The sequence below is a fragment of the Aristolochia californica genome, unplaced genomic scaffold (genome assembly GCF_029961685.1).
Source record: "Aristolochia californica isolate CCGP_79_NKW_82.1479 unplaced genomic scaffold, dmAriCali1.0.hap1 SCAF_16, whole genome shotgun sequence".
Lineage (NCBI taxonomy): Eukaryota > Viridiplantae > Streptophyta > Magnoliopsida > Piperales > Aristolochiaceae > Aristolochia > Aristolochia californica.
The window spans coordinates 1,220,904-1,241,128 of record NW_027181837.1 but is presented as its reverse complement, the minus strand read 5'-3'; the positions used below and the strand labels follow the sequence as shown (position 1 = coordinate 1,241,128).

General features: G+C 35.7%; 1 pseudogene; it reads left to right on the top strand.

Annotated features, from left to right (window-relative positions):
• The first annotated feature begins 8,573 nt into the window (after positions 1–8,573).
• On the top strand, positions 8,574–19,201 carry LOC137952932 (uncharacterized; annotated as a pseudogene).
• The last annotated feature ends 1,024 nt before the right edge of the window (positions 19,202–20,225 follow it).

The window sequence follows — 20,225 nt, the reverse complement described above, 5'->3', positions numbered from 1 at the left end:
AAATTGCATGAAGCAATGAAACCCAACTTGAGAATGGGAGACTACTACTCAATTCCCACAGGAAATTTGGGTTGATAGCACCCTTGAGGTGACAATTCAGCACAGCCTTTCAACCCATGTTTCTGAGACCCCTGATGCTCATTTAACCGATGGTTCAGCCCAGCGTTAAACAATCAAAGAGGAGTTGGTAACAAGCAAATCAGACCGGATGCTGCAAAACCCAAAAGTGCCCAGCTCCATCGAGTCTCGTGTCTTCCCCAGCAAAGCATACCAGGTAAGCTTTATTGTCCCAATAGGCTTCACTCAGTTCGTACCTCTACGGTCATCATAGATAAGCCTTTCCATCTTGAGGACATATTCTCGGAGGATGCCAATTGGATTATACAAAACTCGTGCTACGTGGTACAATCCTATCAACCAATGCTTATTGTTGACAAATATCCTCCCAATGCAGCAATGTAAACCAAGTCCCACCAATTAGGTTAGTGCATCTAATGTTCTAAATAGTGGAGTCGGGGCTGATGGCGATTGCGGCTCGGGCAACTGCGACAGGGACATCAGGGAAGACGTTGTCTGCAATGGCCGCGACATCCAATGTGACCCACACCGACGGCGTCTCTCCCCCTCCCGTCGACAGTTCAATCACCATTCTACGGCAAGACGATCTTGCGTATGTCGTGGACCTAAGAACCTTGATTTTGGCTGGGCGTCTCCCTGTCGATGAGGAGAGTAGTTGTCTCAACTAGGACCCCAAGGACGGAGGACGACGGTGACACTCGTGGAAACTGGACCACGATTTCTAGAAGACGAAGATCACCACCCAAGATGGCATGCATCCGTTTCACTTTTGGAAAAACCTTTGCCGTATTGGAGTAGCTCAACTGTGCCTCTGGTGCCGTCATCTGCATCACCATTTCCAACGATGCATAATGATTCTCCATTTGCATCACCATTTCCCTCTCTTTTCTTCCTCTTGATTCATTATATATTAATAAAACTTAGCAATTCAAAAAAAAAGGGGGGGGGGGGGGGGGGGGGGGGGGGGGGCAGGCTATGATGTCCACCATGTAAAGATGTATGACACTTGGTTATCGTGTGTTAGTTTTACTGAGCGGCCTATGTAAAGTTTCATCATGCTTACAGTTCATGGTGAAGTGAATATCTTGTGTTAATTTGGCAATCTAGGTGGAATAAAGTTCACAAGCTTTGCCACTTGAAAGAAATATCAAGTTATTAGAAAATGTGAATCAGATTGCAGAAGTGATTTCTTCTCAACCATTAATCTCTGTACTTATTAGGTTATCATTGTCATGCTTTCCTTTTGATTTCTTTTACTTTCTCTTTCCTCCTTGCTTTCTCCTCCTTTTTAAATTCAACTTTATCTTATCTTAATTTTTTTATGAACCATTCTAGTTCTGTTTCAGTGTCCTTAATTAATATAGTGTTCTAACTGAAGGGTTTCATTTTGACCAAAAAAAAAGTTTTTTTTTATTTTTTTCCAAGAACAAGTGTCCTTTCTTTCAAGTGTTCAATTATTGGTTCTCATCTACATCTAAATGTTGTTTTCGTTGTTTTTTACACATCGTAGTGTCATCAGTTTCGCACTAAGAACCCTCAAACTCTTAAAGGCTAAATTGAAATTGTGGTCCTCAACATGCCACTCTACTGCCAATGCTGAAAAGGCTTTTCTCTTATCTCAGATTGTTGACCTTGATAATGTGATAGACCCCAAATTAGTGTTACCTACTCTAGAAGGAGTAAACAACACTTGGAAGGATAATTGGAAGGTGATTAATGTGGTCAGGGGAATTTTGGGAATTTGACAATTTAAGTGGTTTAGGGAGGGAATTTAGAGAGCCAGTTGAGGGAGAAGAAGGGGCGCGTCGTTTTGTCTTCAGAGCGTGGCTCAGGAAGAGTACTGGTCTCTCGAATATCAGTGGTTATCGGCGACTATTTCCGGTGAGTTCTACATCGATTTCGACAGAGGAGTTTCCATTTTCATCTCTATTATAAGTGTGCTCAGTGATTACGGCTATCGGGGGGTTCGTTAGCTCTGTCGAGGATTCATCGTCGACTCAAGGAGAGTGTATTTCTTTCGATTTCAGTAGTGAAGGTTTGTCGATTACTTTTCTTTGGCTTGGAAGTCTTTATTCTTGTTATCGGGTTGTATCATAATGTTGAGCAAAGGTGTCTCAGTTCCACTGAATTCTTCAACAGAATTTCTCTTAAATGCAAATTCCAAAGAGACTGTATATATGTATCAGTCTGCATACAAAGCCAGGTGTTATGAAGTCTTCTCAACAAATAAAATATTTTGCAACAGGTCACAGAGGCCTCATATTAATGCAATAAGTTATTACAGTAATTAAAAATATATGGAGTAAAAGATAAATTTACAGATTTCTATTTAGCCACATGGAGCATCTTGAAGATAAACATCTTATTTCATTGAAACAGGAATTGTAAGGTGCTATTTACTGTCGCACACCTAAAACAGGAACCATTGAGGCAATGTGCTACCGGTGTTCTAGAAGCTTTCAAAAGTGCTCCATAGAATGATGATGGGCATGTTGACGATTTTTGTCCAGAGAAATCCACATATATGTAAGTTATTCAATGTTGATTCAAAGATATCCATTCCCAAGTCGTGTCTTGTACTTTTCTTAGTCAAATTGTCTTAGACAACTCTCTTGGAATTGTTATATGAATAGTTATCCTCCTTGACAGTTGTTTAAATGAAGTATAAGATGGTCCTTGAACTTTTCATACTTTTCCTTTGGGTGATAAACATATTTGCAAATTGCATTCATCTTTGAGCACAAACTTATAAAGCGACCTTTTTCCATTCATGAAATAAAATATTTTATCGATAAAAAAATTGCTAACTCATTAAAAAAAAAACCATATCCGAGGCTGGGAAATGCAAGCAGAACCTCTTATGAACTCTTTTTCAGTCATTCCAGTTTATTTAAAGACATGCACCATGAAACAACTGAAAGGGCCAATATAACACAATCAAGTAGGCCATCCAAGAGCAATTGTTGTCAAAGTATCATACTTGCCTCCCGAAAATATGCATAACTCACTAAACTTCCTAGCAAAAAAATTTTGTCAGGAAGCCTAACTACCTGATTTCCTTGGGAAAGATGCCCTCCATGAGGAAGATCCAAGGCCATGATTCTCTCATGTGGCTTCAATAATGCCCGTTTAATCCTTGAAGTTAGTTGGAGACCTTGACAATGATTGCACATTAACTGCAAAAAGTATCAACATAAGATCAAGTGATAAGTAGAGTGAAGCTGGGATGAGAATAAACAACCACTCATTGTAACAATTAGCCATCTAATCACTACAATAAAAGGAGTTAATGCATCTAATTATTATTATTTTTTTGAAATGATGTTGAATTTTATTAAAAGATAGCTCGAACGAGCAAATTACAAGGGGATTGCATCTAATTATTGACAAACTCATATAGTGCACATCTCATACAACCAACTGTCTCTTCCCCAACAAGAGAAAATATTTTAATTTGCCAAAGAACTATCGATAAAACATTCTCCTCCAGGTTTCGTGATTCCACCTTTCCTGGAGATTCTTATTCTACAAAACGTCTCTCTCTCTCTCTCTCTCTCTCTCTCTCTCTCTTTCTGTCTGTGTCAGGTTTCATTACTTACTTGTTTATCAAACGGTAAATGGATAAATTATAAAATTTGATAAAAATCTATAACAATTTAACAAGAACATTTTGTTGAATCAAATGTTGAAGGACATCTGGGTCTTTCAAAAAATGAATACAACCATTGACTTGCATATTGTCCTCTGCCATTAAAAAATAAAAAGTTACAAAAAATAGATCACTTAAAAAAAACTAGTACAGTCATAAACTTACAACTTGTCTTACATTAGCATATTTGTTTGTCTACGAGGAGGAAAGTTGGGTGGCAATTTGAGGAGGGGAATTAACTTACGGTTCTTTTGACATTAATATTCTCATAGAATAAATTACAAATTGCCCTTAAAACTTAAATGGGTAATGGGGTATTTGGTTACAAAATAAGCATTACTTTTATCCATTCTGTTCAAATTCATATTATTTTCCTATTTGACTCATGATGACCATAAAACAAGTTAGTGATCTTCATATAGTTAATAACCCTTTTGTATGTGAATCATGCTTATTTGTTCAGATGAAAGTTAAGATACGAATTTTGGCTATGTTGTTCGACGATGATGTTGAGAAATCCACAAGGCTTGAAACTGACTCAGAAGTAGACATGAGATTCTTATTACTTCAAAGAAGATCAAATTTGATGAAACAATTGGTTGAAAAGAATTCACAACGCATCTATTGGGCTCGTAAACATCAAGATACAAAGAATGTTCCAAATCTCCCAACATCAAAGTATGTGTCGCATGGTAATATTCTTGTCTCCATGGTATCAACTAGTTTGGCTCCCAACAATCTATACTCTTAAAGCATATCTATGACATACTTACATTGTGTCATCACAACACCTTTACTTTTCGCCACTTCAATGTCGAGAAAATATTTCAATGGTCCCAAGTTTTTAGTTTGAAAATGTGCAGAAAAATTAGACTTGGTATCCTCTATACCGGAAATATTAGATAATATAATGCCATCTTCATATATTGTTTCTTAATATTTATTTGTTATATATTTATATGAAGTGCATAACTTGGTATATACAATGTATCGATCTTGTCCTGTTCTACAAGTTCATGCTTGTTTTTACCAGTGAAAATGAAATTTTGATGTTCGTCGGTGTTTTTGTTACGAAACATAATTCATATGGAAGAGTCTAAGAATCTAGGTATGAAAACATTATTTTAGTGAAAACAAAAAACATTTCTAGGAGGGTATTAATGCGTGCACGAGTCAAATAAAAGTGTAAGCGATTACACTGTCACTTGACCCGAACGCGTTAGTGCGCACATCGGAGGCGAGTTGAACTGGATGAACCCGTTCGTTCACTTGAACTCACTCCTGAGTAAAGTGGGTGAATTAGGATTTCTACCAAATTTCTTGTTCATCCACTTTCCCTCGTGTCGACGCTCCCTCTGCCTGCTCGCTCTCGGCGTCCCTCGCATCATTAATTTCTACTATGTAAAAATCTATCTTGTGTTATTAATAAAATATTATATTATATTTATTTATTATATTAATTATTTTTATTATATATTAAATTAGCGATTTAAGAGTGATAATTAAAACATTATTAAAATAAACCTTTGATCAAGTATTTTGTTTAATTATCCTATTTTTATAATTAATTAAACCCATAAATTTTTTCTTTTTGGCAATATATTATTAATTTATACTATGTAATTTTTTTTTATGTTATTAATAAAATAAAATATTTATTTTATTTATTATATTAAATATTTTTATTACTATATTAAATTAGTGATAATTAAAATATTGTTAAAGTAAGCATTTGATCAAGTACTTTTTTTTAATTATTCTATTTTTATAATTAATTAAACTAATAATTTTTTTATTTTGTGAAAATATATTGTTAATTTATTTTGTGGGGGCATGGATTGGAAACCTTCGGCTTGTTGGTTCATCTACTCTGGTGTGTCATAGGTTGCTAAAAAGGATGAAAATTTCATCTATTTTTAATTAATGATTTTATTTTATTTTATTTTTGGAGGGTGGGAGGAGGAAAAAGGGCAACGACGTGCTTCGGGTTTGTCATCATCCGACAAGTGGTTGTGCACAAAACTACAAAATCTCTCTAGTCTTTTCTATTTAGTTTCTTATTTGGATGCACTATAAAAAAGATAAAAAATAAATATTTATATATTTAAAAAAAATATAAATCAAAATTAAGGCCATCGATTAAAAAAATAGAGAAGGAATAGAAAATGTTTTTACTTTTTTTTAAAAATATCTATCAATATAAAGAGAGTAAGCACGATTCTAAGAAAATATATAATATTCACAAAAAATAGAATAAACTTTCTTTAGGGTTATTTATGCTTGTTGACATGTATAAACGAATATGATATTATTTTCTATTTTGATTATAAAATAGTATATACTCGTAGATTTTTCTAAAATAAAGAATAATATTTTTTAAAATAAAAAGTAAAATAATTATTACTAATAGAAAGTTTTCAAATATAAAACTATACAATATGATATACTATAATATGTAAGATAAACATAGTAATTCATATCTTATATAATAATTATATTTATTTTATTAACATTTATTATTTAAAATATTGAATAATTTTTTTTTAAATAAAAAGTAAAATAATTATTTCTAATAGATAGTTTTCAAATATAAAACTATACAATATGATATACTATAATATGTAAGATAAACATAGTAATTCATATCTTATATAATAATTATATTTATTTTATGAAAATTTATTATTTAAAATACATAAAAAAATTTGCTTAAAATAAAAATAAAGTAATTATTTCTAATAGATAGTTTTCAAATATAAAACTATACAATATGATATACTATAATATGTAAGATAAACATAGTAATTCATATCTTATATAATAATTATATTTATTTTATTGACATTTATTATTTAAAATATTGAATAATTTTTTTCTTAATATAAAAATAAAATAGTTATTTCTAATAGATAGTTTTCAAATATAAAACTATACAATATGATATACTATAATATGTAAGATAAACATAGAAATTCATATCTTATATAATAATTATATCTATTTTATGAAAATTTATTATTTAAAATAAATAATTTTTTTTGCTTAAAATAAAAATAAAATAGTTATTTCTAATAAATAGTTTTCAAATATAAAATTATACAATATGATATACTATAATATGTAAGATAAACATAGTAATTCATATCTTATATAATAAATATATTTATTTTATTAACATTTATTATTTAAAATAAATAAATATTATTGTTATAGTAATAAAGGGCTTCTCTTAACTTGAGTAAGAAAGAGATAGGGTTAGTGCACCCACCTCTAGCTTTAAAAAAAACCAGTGGTGGTATAATAATAATTAATAATAATTTTGTTTCAAATCTATGTTTATACTTTTAAATAACAAGAAGAAATTATGGAAGATCATAATTTGTAGATTTGAAAATCTAGGTTAAAATTAAATTCAATTTAAATGATACATGTTCAGCAATTCAGCATATTAGTACCTAAATTAAAACATGCTTGTAACAAACGCAAGATCCCGAAGAAACCAAAGAAAAAATACCATCACAATGGAACAGAAACTAGCATTTTATTTGCTTTAATCAACAAAAGTTTCTGAACAATCAACAATATACACTTTTGATTCCTTTAATCAACTAATCAGGGAGGATCTGCAGAGGGGACATGTCGTCGCTCTCCTCAACCATGGAAGGAGGCACTCGCTGTGGAACACATGCGAGCATGGAGTCTCCGTCACCTCCTTCCTCGATCCTGCGAACTCTTCCATACAAACTGCGCAAGTCTCTCCGGCAGCTATCTCGCTGACCTCCTTCACCTTCATGTTCAGGCCGACAGAAGCCGGCGGCATTGACTCAGGCTCCGCGGGAAACAGTGGCTGAATGTGGATTTCCAACATCTCACTCACGTCAATAGCCACGTCCAACCTCGTACGCCCATTCCTCCACGTGATCTCCGCCAAATCACCTCCAACAATATAGAGATGTGCAAGGAGTTGGGCGTACGCCTCGGAGCTCAAGGAGAAGTTGTCCAGTATTCCGGAGGCCGCATTCTGCCAGCGACTCCGATCCAACAATAAGGAAAGCGGCAGACGAAAGCTCATGGCCGGTATGAGGAGATTAACTTGTTCAATATGGGCTCCCTCCGGCATAGGACGCATACAGAAGATTCGATGGCAGATTGAGATAACCGCCGTGGGATCGTTGACAGGGGATTCAAACGATTGGTTAAAACTCATTTCAATAGACACAGGTTCTTCAGGGGTAAGTAGGGCAGGAACAGGAGAAGCAGCGGGGTAATCAGCCATGAAGGCCACTGAAGAAGAGGAACGACTGGAGTGGGCCACTGAAGAAGAGGAAGGGGCCACTGAAGAAGAGGAACGACTGGAGTGGGCCACTGAAGAAGAGGAAGGGGCCACTGAAGAAGAGCAACGACTGGAGTGGAAGAAGAGGAAGGGGCCACTGAAGAAGAGGAACGACCGGAGTGGAAGAAGAGGAAGGGGCCACTGAAGAAGAGGAACGACTGGAATGGAAGAAGAGGAAGGAGCACCGGAGTGGAGTGGAGTGGAAGAAGAGGAAGGAGCAGTTGAGTTTGAGTGGAAGAAGACTGAGAAGCTGCTGGATTGGAGTTCAGAAAGCGCGGGAAGAATACGCAAGCTGAGCCCTTAATTTATAAGCGAACAGAGTTTAAACCCCGCAGTTAGTTTAGAAACCGCGTAGTTAGTTAAGATCGTTCGAGTTTAAATCTGGCGGTGGAAGATGAAGGCGTTCCAGAAGATCAACGGCTGCGATGCCTCCTTCAGCAGCGCCAGCGGGAAAGGGTCACTGCCCTCTTGATTTCCCCCGCCCCAAGGCACGAAAAGAAAGAGGGCGAGGGACTCTGGTCTGTGTTGATTCGATTCGTTACCTAGCTGCCTGCAGACGAAGATGGAGTATGAGAACAAGCACGTCCTCACCCCCATGGTTCGTGTGGTCAGTTGGCAGTACCATGCCTTTTTTTTTTTTTTTTTTCATCTTGCGGTTGATTCCTTCATTCTTTTGCTGTTTATTTGCCCTAAAGAGTGCTATCCCATTCTTGTGCATGTAGGGAACTTTACCATTTCGGCTTTTAGCTGCAGAATATGGTGCAGACATCACTTACGGAGAAGAGATAATCGATCCTAAGATGCTGAAGTGTGAACGGAAGATAAAAGGTAACGCAAAAAAAAAAAAAAAAAAAAAACAGAGAAATGGTACCGTATGCTGGTTTTAAACATCAAAATTATAGTTTAGAACTTGTTTTATGTTCTTTGATAATTTTCAAATTTCCACAGCTTTACTAGGAAATATTGTTTGTTTATCTAGGTGTTTAGCATAGAGGAAATATGGTTCTAAGGTTGCTAGATCTTACTGGTACCAAATCATGTCCTCTGTTACCCGAGAGAAGGATACTGGTTTTACACAAATTCTTGTTCATTCTGTGGTAAAATCTCTTAAATAAATTCTGTTTTCTTCTAGAGTCTCTTGGTACTACAGATTTTGTGGAGAAAGGAACGGCAGCTTTAGTTTTCAGGACTTGCGCCAAGGAGGCAGATTGGGTACTTCAGATTCTGTGAGGGCTCTTGCTGCTGCTCAGATGCTGTATGTTTATTCTTGTTGTATCTTAGATATAGATCAAGTTGTAAATAAGTAAATCTAGTTGGTGATCAATTACCGAGGCATTGCACTTAGTAAGTACTGGCCTAACCGGTCAATCATATGGAATTTATATAACTCTTACCTTTTCCAGTTATTATGCAAGATAACTTTGACAAGAAAAGGGTATTACCTAACTGATATTTTTCTCAAGTTCTGTATTTTGGTAATGTTTACCTCAGTCATTGCATGATCATCATAATTGGAGAATTTTTAGAGTGTATTTCCACTTTTAGGTTCAAAGATGTAGCGGCTATTGACATCAACATGGGCTGCCCCAAGTCATTCTCTATCAGTGGGGGCATGGGTGCAGCTTTATTGTCGAAGCCGGAGCTTATCCATGATGTAATAGATGTGTCTTTATTGAGATATGGCAGTTTCGGGATTTTTATCTTGATTATTGCTATTTTTATCCGGTGTCATATTGTAGTTTCATTTTATGCAGATTTTAACTACATTAAGAAGAAACTTAGACACTCCAGTAACTTGTAAAATTCGACTTCTTAAGTCACCTCAAGACACCATAGAGCTTGCTAGACGAATTGAGAGGACTGGTGTCTCTGCTCTTGTGGTTCATGGAAGGTAAACACTTCATACATTCCTAGTCATTTTTTTCTGAATGTTTGTTACAATAAAAAAATATTATTTCTTGTTGCGGTATATTCTGTCTTGATGGTTTATTCTAGTTTTATTTGGTGTTTCTTTGTACTTTGAGTGTTTATATGGGAAATTGCTCACCGATTCTTCGAAGTATTGTTTGCTAAGAATAGTAAGATGAGAAAATATTGAATGTTGCGTGCTATTTAAATGAAATGTCTAGGAGCAGATATTCTGGAATGGATGATTTCTGAGAAGATTAACTTGAATATGCTTTGAAAGTTTGACTAGAATTTTGTATATCCGATATGTATCCTGATTTAACCCTTTGGAGTATCGACTTATGTTGAAAATAAAAGTAAATAAAAAATTTGAAAATATATGCTCTTCAGCAATCCTCCATTTTTTAATAAAGTTTCAGACTGGTATTAGATTCCAAACGAGTTTAGTGAACCCTTTTACAATACTATAGATAAGCTACAAAATTCAGGACCTATTCTGTCTGTTGTATCTTCTCTGGTGAAACTTGAATTGGTATTTCCTCTTGTTTGCTTCATGTATAGGCCTGAAATTAAATTAGATTTAAAAAGGAAGATAAGTATTTAAGCACAAGCGGAGGTTGACAACATGGTGACCTTACAGTGTATCTATTAGAAAGCAGTTGATGAATTTGTGGACATAACAAGCTGATAGAGTAAATCTCATCCTTTTAAAAAAAAAAAAAAGGCAGGTTGAGTTGATAACAGAGAAATGACGGGTGAAAAAAGCACCATGATTTAGAGTTGTTTGTAGCTCAGGCTGTCAACACAGTTGCAATGCTTAAAAAATTGGCTTAGTGCGTGTTGCCACCTCTATAGTGAACAATGCAATCTCCTACACTCAGGCATCATTATCTTAAAGGTCATTTTAAATGTATGTAACGACTTTACATAAATAATGTTACATATAGTGATGATTTACATAACTAAGTATAATATATTCAAGCATATTCACAGCAGGTTCTGGCGATATTAGTACTCGGTTCCAAAACCATCTGAATTTTTATCTGGTGCATAGGACATTAGATGTTTAGATATGCGATTACTTTTGAGTACTCCTAAGGGTATGCACCCCTGAAACGTCCTGATTAACCTGCCTCAACCTGACCTCCTCCACATGGCAACGTGTTTTTCTCTACAATCCTGCAATCTGGCTGATAAGAAATATATTCATGGGGTTCAGACATTTGCTGACATGGGTATAGTTGGAAATAGTCCCTCTCAATGTCTAGACTTTATGACTTTTGTTTCTGGTTGTCGTTTACTCTTTTTGTACTTAAAATAAGTGAATTTATGCCATTCAAAAAGTAGAAAAAGAGTTTATAAGTTGTAGTGAGAAGAGTGTTTTTCTCCATGTACTAATCTCTTACTTAAATGAATTTATAAGTGGGGAAAAGTGATCGACTTTCAGCCTATCGTGTTCCTATCAAATACAAACCATATCATCATTGTAAGATTTGTTAGTGCGAATTATTCCATATTGGTTAATAATTAGAAGAGTCATGTGGTTCTTAGTTGGGAAAAAGGCCCGGTTTTGCTATTTTAGTTTGTATGCTATATGTGTTATTTTTGTTATAGACCCATTGTCCCTGTGAGTAGGTTTGTATGTGAAGGGGAGTGTTAGTGGAAATAATCCCATATTAGTAAATATCAAGAAAAGTCATACGGATATTAGGTGGGAAAAGACCTCCTAACTTCGGTTGGGATGGACCTGGATCCTAATATGTTCTAGAGCCTCATAATGCAAGAAGGGAGGAAACTATCTATCTTGTCTCCAAATCTATTAGTTTATAACTGAAACTACATGATTATTGACTTTCAATTAGCACTCTGTATTACATAATATGATTTAACCTCTTAAGTTTCTTTACAAGGAAATGGTTTTTCATATACTCGAGTAGTCTCTCTCAAGTTTGAGCATACAAGTTATAGATTTCGAACTTGTAATATTGTGAATGTAATTGTGCTGATGACAAGGCCTGGGTGAATATATCGGCAAACCACTTTTATTGAGAAGAGGTAATAGATGTGTCTTTATTGAGATATGGCAGTTTCAGGATTTTTATCTTGATTATTTCTATTTTTATCCAGTGTCATGCTATAGTTTTTTTTTTTTATGCAGATTTTAACTCCATTAAGAAGGAACTTAGACACTCCAGTAACTTGTAAAATTCGACTTCTTAAGTCATCTCAAGACACTGTAGAGCTAGCTAGACGAATTGAGAAGACTGGTGTCTCTGCTCTTGCGGTTCATGGAAGGTAAACACTTCATATATTCATAGTCATTTTTCTGAATGTTTGTTACAATAGAAAAATATATTTTCTTGTTGTGGTATATTCTATGTTGATGGTTTATTCTAGTTTTATTTGGTGTTTTATTGTACTTCTGGTGTTGATATAGGAAATTGCTCTCCGATTCTTCCAAGTATTGTTTGCTAAGAATAGTAAGATGAGAAAATATAGAATGTTGCGTGCTATTTGAATGAAATGTCTAGGAGAAGATACTGGGATGGATGATTACTGCATTTCTTAGAAGATTAACTTGAAGGTGGATATATATCCTGATTTAACTCTTTGGAGTACTGACTTATATAAAAAATATAAGTAAATAAAAAAAAATCTTGAAATATATGCCCTTCAGCAATCATCCATTTTTTAACAAAGTTTCAGACTGATATAAAGTAAGTTCTGTACAGAATGGTATTAGTTTCCAAATGAGTTTAGTGAACCGTTTTGCAATACTATAGATAAGCTACAAAATTCAGGACTTGTTCTGTCTGTGGTATCTTCTCTCGTGAAACTGGAATTGGTATTTCCTCTTGTTTGCTTCTTGTATAGGCCTGAAATTAAATTAGATTTAAAGGGGAAGATAAGTATTTAGCACAAGCGGAGGTTGACAACATGGTGACCTTACAGTGTATCTATTAGAAAGCAGTTGATGTGTTTGTGGACATAACAAGCTGATAAAGTTAATCTTATCCTTTAAAAAAAAGAAAAAGGCAGATTGAGTTGATCACAGGGAAATGACGGATGAAGAAGACATCATGATTAAGAGTTGTTTGTAGCTCAGGCTGTCAACATGGTTGCAATGCTTAAAAATTTGGCTTAGTGCGTGCTGCCACCTCTATAGTGAACAATGCGATCTTCTACACTCAAACATCATTATCTTAAAGGTCATTTTAAATGTATGTAACAACTTTACATAAATAATATTACTTATAGTGAAGATTTACATAACTAAGTATAATTGATTCAAGCTTATTCACAGCAGGTTCTGGCAATATTAATACTCTGTTCCAACCATCTGAATTTTTATCTGGTGCATAGGACATTAGACGTTTAGATATGCGATTATTTTTTAGTACTCCCAAGGGTATGTACCCCAGAAAAGTCAAGATTAACCTGCCTCAACCTGACCTCCTCCACATGGAAATGTGTTTTTCCCTACAATTCTGCAATCTGGCTGATAAGAAATATATTCAGGGGGTTCAAGCATTTGCTGACATGGGTATAGTTGAAAATAGTCCCTCTCAATGTCCAGACTTCATGACTTTGGTTACTGGTTGTAGTTTATTGTTTTTGTACTTAAAATAAGAGAATTTATACCATTCTAAAACTAGAAAAAGAGTTTATAAGTTGTAGTAAGAAGAGTGTTTTTCTCCATGTACTAATCTCTTACTTAAAATGAATTTATAAGAGGGAAAAAGTGATTGACTTGTTCCTATAAAATACAAACCATATAATCATTGTAAGATTTTGTTAGTGGGAATTATTCCATATTGGTTATTAATAAGAAGAGTCATGTGGTTCTTAGTTGGTTCTTCGGTTAGTCATATTGGGATGTACCTGGACTTAACTTTAACATGGAATGAAAGCGAGACGAGCCTTGTTGGCCCGATTTTGCTATTTTATTTTGTTTTCTATATGTGTTATTTATGTGTTAGACCTGTTGTCTCTATGAGTAGGTTTGTATGTGAAGGGGAGTGTTAGTGGAAATAATCCCATATTTGTAAATATCAAGAAAAGTCATGCGGATATTAGGTGGGAAAAGGCCTCCTAACTTCGGTTGGGATGGACCTGGATCCTAATGAGTTCTTGAGCCACATAATGCAAGAGGGGAGGAAACTATCTATCTTTTCTTCAAATCCATAAGCTTAAAACTAAAACTACATGAAGATTGACTTTTAATTTGCACTTTGTATTACATAATAACTCTAAGTTTCTTTACTAGGAAATGGTTTTTCATATACTTGAATAGTCACCCTCAAGTTGGAGCACACAAGTTATAGATTTCTAGCTTGTAATATTGTGAATGTAATTATGCTGAACCCATAAATGGATTTATTTAGTATAGAAACTTCGTTTTCCTCTTCAACCACAATTCTACTTAGTTGTCCCATGTCCACATCTTGTAGAGATCTCTGTTAAGGAAAACCTTTTTTTTTATATCTATCTAATAAATAGGCCAATGATAGTTGGCAATAATAGAGAAAAAACACGAATGGAATTTAATTTGGCAATAGGAGAAAACAAAATTCAGAGTAATTAATTCCCTAAGTTTAAGTAAACCCGTTTGACAACCAATCTTTGTTTGATTCATTCCTTACTATCATTTGGGTTATATTTCACTGTTACACCCACCTTTCTTATTTTATTTTTTTTAGTGGGTAATGATGTCAAGTCTGGAATGTGATTGTTTTAAATGACCTCCATGCCTTCATCTGTTGCCATTCACAAACTTGGGTGTGTTAGAGCATGTTGGTAGGATTGGGAAATAACGATGGATGACAAGGCTGTGAGGAAAGAGGCACAATTGGGGGATAAGGGTTGTGTAGACATAAAATGGGATATTGGGTGCGAAGTATTGGCCTTCACTTAGATACCAGATCTGTCCCCTTTTCGTAGTCTATCATTCAAAAAGTTGGTCCAAAGATGAATAGATTCAAGAAATCACTTACCTACAAAACCTCATCAAACGAACCAGATGCCTATATTTCTCTATTTTTTAACGATGTGGATGACTAAAGTGGAGCATTTTTTATATGCTTTTTTTTTTAAATGGTTTAGATGCCTTCTTTTGCACACCTTTAAAGTAAAAAATGGATCTACCTTGTGATGAATGGTCACCGCAGAATAGGGCAAAAGAGGATTCACCTCTACCATAAGAGGGTGGCTTCAAAGAAGGTAACATCAGTCGAGGTATAAAACTTCTTTGGAATATGGGTCATAGCATATGTATCCCTTTTTATTTGTAAGTACCCAATAAAATACACTTCGTGGTTCTAGCTTATAACTTGTTTCCATTTGCGACGAACAATGCACAAAATACACACTGAAAGACACGAAGAATCAATGAAAATGGATTCTTCCTAAGAAAATAATACATAAAAGGGTGTCTCATTATTTGCAACACATCATGGCATTCTATGATTAGATAACAAGCCATCTACATAGCATACGACCAAAAAAATTGTGGAATATTCATACCATGTAACAAAGATTGGGCTACTTTAAGCAAAAGCCTAGTTTTTCTTTTGGTTGCCCAATTTTGTTTTTGGGGTATACACATATTGATGTAAAATACCTTTTCCTTACAAAAGGAAGAGAATGTGGAGGACCTGTCTTCTCTCACATTATCTGAACAAAAGATTTTAATTAGAAAACCATATTGCAGAGAGACCATTATATAAAATAGATGAAAATAGGATAGATTTGATACATACGTGAGTCCTTAAAGTATGATTTGTATTATCGAATGATCTAAATGACCTCTAAGGGTCACAATTGATAGACCCAACTATCAGACTCCTATGACTTATTGGTGGACATCCTTCTTCCTCAGTCCTAAGACTTGTAAACTTTTCCTCTAGACTAATGGTGTAACTCTTTTTCTACCTTCCTAGGTCCACACAAAAGGAAACTTCTTTGACATACCCTAACTAGATCATCAATGTGACCTATTCCAATAGGTGTTTGTAACATCCTATTTCGCATGAGATTTATACAACAACCTTTTTCCTAGAATCCCTTTTAATAATCTCAAAATCCTTTATGTTGCCTCAAGATGAACTCTTTGGAAGTTTTCCATAAATTGACTTAGAATCCCTACTATAAATGTTGTTAAGGAATAGTCCCACATGGATTAATGAGTACAAAAATCTTGAGTTTATTAGTTAGGAAAGAGGTTTCCTAAGTTGGCTAGTCATTTTGGGATGGGCCTTGGACCCAACTTAACATGGTATCAGAGCAAATACTCATATGTGGGCGTACACCTAAACTATCCACTTGTAGAGCCACAAAAGAGGACCTACACCTAAACTCTCTACCTGTAGAGCCACAAAAAGAGGGCCTACACCTAAACTATCCGCTTGTAGAGCCACAAAAAGAGGGCCTACTCCTAAAACTATCCACTTGTGGAGCCACAAAAGAGGGCCTACCCGTGAGGGGAAGTGTTAAAGAATAGTCCCACATGGATTAATGAGTAAAAAAATCTTGAGTTTTTTAGTTAGGAAAGAGGTTTCCTAAGTTGGCTAGTCATTTTGGGATGAGCCTTGGACCCAACTTAACAAATGATATATCTGGTATGTGCCTGTTGCATAAATGAGCTTTCCAATTAACCGCTGGTATTCATTCTTTTGTTGAACTTTGGACTCTTGTTATCATCCAAACAACCCATATTCTTCTAACGTATCTTTGACATAATTCCTCTGGGATAACACCTACAGTTGCCTTACTTGAAACAACCTCAATGCTAAGAAAGTATTTCAAGTACCTCGAGTCTTTCATTTGAAAATGACTTTCTAGATACTTCCTTTACCTCTTCAATTCTTTTTTCTCTCTTCCCAAGAGCAATATATCATCAACTAGACCACTGATACTCCAATTCTTGATGACCACATCAAAACAAATACTAAATGGTCACAATGATTTTGGGAGAAAAGGGGGTGAGGCAAGCCGTTTTCTCCCTCAACCCGCATTTCTGCCTCAATGCAAGGCTTCTCGGACTTCATTGGTGGATGTGGTATGGATGAGATACCTCTTTCCGGAAAGAACTACACTTGGACTAACGGCTTGCAGCAATCTATCCTCTCAAAATTGGACCGTTTCTTGGCTTGTCATGACTGGTTGCAGCTGTTTGGGAATGTTATTGGAAGAGTTTTCAATAAGGTAGGGTCTGATCATTGGCCTATCATGCTGACCTCCATTGTTGAAAAATGGGGGCCCTCTCCTTTCAGTTTCAAAAACTCATGGTTGATGGAGAAAATTTTTGATGCTCTTATTGGTGGATGGTGGGCTGAGGGTTCAAGCTTTGGTAGAAGGGAGTGGGCCTTCCCTCTAAAGTTGTGATTCATAAAAGGAAAAACAAATAAGTGGGCTACTAGTCGTCATGCCTCTTTGGGTGCCGAGAAGGCCTCCCTCCTCTCTCAGATCGCGGCCTTGGACCTGGTAGAGGAACAAAGGTACCTAACTTTTGATGAGTTTTCTTCACGTGTTTCTCTAAATTCTAATCTCAAAGGCACACGCACTCTTACACTTGTCCCAATACTTGTTTAAATAGTGATTTGACCTTCCATGGTGGGCACATTTCTTTTCTTCACGTCTTAGTGATGTACTTTATTCTTTGTCGTTGTGCCTCACAACTTCAATGCCTTTTGTTCTGTATTTATGTGCCATTGATCTGCAGTAGAATTTGGACAAGTTAGCATATGTTTTGGTTTCTTGCCCAACCATATTTTTAAGATACTAGTTCATTGTATAGAACTATCTTTTCTTTACTTTTTTTTTAGTGTTGCAAATCACTGCAAACATCTGCTTTTGTTATTAATTGTTCTTGTGTTGAATAATTGCAGAAAAATTGCTGATAGACCAAGGGATCCTGCAAAATGGAATGAGATTGCTGATATTGTAGCAGCATTATCAATCCCTGTTATAGCAAACGGAGATGTCTTTGAGTATGATGATTTTCAACGTATAAAAAGTGCAACTGGTAATTGTCATATCAGGGTTTAGTCTGGATGTTTGTCCTTTTTTTCCTTTTTAGTGAAGGAAAAGTCTGAAATTTTTTCTTATGATAAAGAATATAGCTTCTCTCTCTAACGAGAAAACAATAAATGCTGATAACAGACCCTTTGGTTACAATTAAGCCTTTTAGAAGCATGACTAATATCACCTTAATTTTATGGCTTTTAATAAATCACAATCTTTGTCACTGGCAGAACAGCAAAGCATATAAAAATATTTTTATATGAGTTTCTTTTTTTTGTGATTCTTGAAATATGCTATTTCTGTTAATGCCTCACTTTTCCTTGTGACAATATGTTTAGTGTTTCAGAAAGAAATGTTATAATTATCTATATAGGTTTTTAAGCATTTATAATTCATGTAAATATTAAAGTGCTCTAAATGAATTTGGCGAGTTTCAAGTGAAAATAGAAACTGTGAAGCAGTCAAAATTTTCTTTTCTCTGAAACAACTGAGGAGATGAAAAAAGGAAAAAGAAAAAAACTCTTAATAATGGTGTAATTGTGTTACTGGAAATATGACTATGACATCTTGTTTAGTTTTCACTGACAAAAAAAAGAGAAAAGAACATTCTAGCTTGAAACCTCTGCCATGTTTTAATGTACTTCTTAAGTAATTCATAAACCTCTGGAGTTTCTAGGTGCTTCATCTGTGATGGTGGCTAGGGGGGCTCTCTGGAATGCTTCAATGTTCAGTGCCAAATGCATATTACCATGGGAAGATGTCAGAAGAGAGTATGTACGGAAGGTGTGCATCTCATCCCTGAAATGGTGTATTTTGAGTTCTGGAATGCATCTTTATTATATTAAAAAAATCAATCTTGGTTCTAGAGCAATTTATTTGTTTTTTAAGAGAAAAAACCGATCTTGGTTCCGGAGGATTCTTTTCGTTATTTTCTTTTCTCAGTGCAGAGTGTCTTATGGGACAACGATCTTAGAAGCACCAAGCAAACATTGAAGGAAATGATAATGCACTACTCGTGCCTTGAATTTCCAGAGTGAAAGGCTGTGACGAAGTCTGAGACATTGGCAGACTTAGCGTAAGTTCCTTCGCGTGTATGCTTTCTTTGTGACGGTGTGGAAGTACAGTTTTGACACAAATAAGGTCCATAGTAGTTGCTGCATTCATTTCAAATCTGTTTATATAAAAATACTCCATATTCTTAATAAGCTCTTTATTCCCTGCCACTCTTACTAAAAAAGACAGGCTATGGATATCATCACTGGAGTTCTATTGCATTAGTGATGCGGGAGAGAGGAAGAGTGGCACTTGACTGACGCTTTTCCCCTTTAGTGCCAGCAACTGCTGTTCCCCAAGCTCAATGCCAAAATCCTGGTGAATTTTGCTACCTGCCTCCTCTTATGTGATGGAGGAAGCTGCTACTATGTATTGCTATGAAACTGCTGCAACTTTAGCGCCAGCAACTGCTGCTCGCCAAGCTCATTGCCAAAATCCTGGTGACTTTTGCTACCTGCCTCCTCTTATGTGAAGGAGGAAGCTGCTACTATGTATTGCTATGAAACTGCTGCAAGCGCCTAAGTACTGTTTGTTATCCCATGTTCCACTAGAGAAGTTAAACGACTCTTACAGGAGCCTTGAAGAGAGTTTGAAAGAAATAGATGAGATGAAGATTCTTTGCACTAGGGATTTCAAGTGTGGTTTTATGGTGAATAGCCAAGAATGAAAACTCACTTAATGTATCTTGGAAAAATGCTAGAAGTGACCAGGTGGCCCCTTCTATATCCCTCAAGGTACATTAGACAGGCTGGTTGGAACTGGTTCACGACAAAAGTTAAAATCCATAGCACTTTCCCCTCTCCACTGGTGAACCTACTACTCAGTTTTCATCCGACTAACTCGCGTCGGTCACCTTGTACGTCAAAGAGAAGGAAGCAGCCACACCCCTTCAGTTCCTGCCCCTGATTATGCCAAATGCAAATAATCCTTCAAATGAACTAACCACCTGGCTACAGCAAAGTATACCTGACTGACCACCTCCACTGGAGGCCAGGGGGCTAGGGCTAGCCATGAGCATTGAGCTAGAGAGCACTAATGGCTCGTCTAAGCTAGCTCCGAACCTGCCTCATGGCCACAATGAAGGATGAAAGTGCTGAGAAGAAATGAATCCGAAACTGGACTGAAGACCAATGGAAGACAGGAGAGAAGCCTGGGGGTCCATTTCCTGCGGTGAAGAGTTGG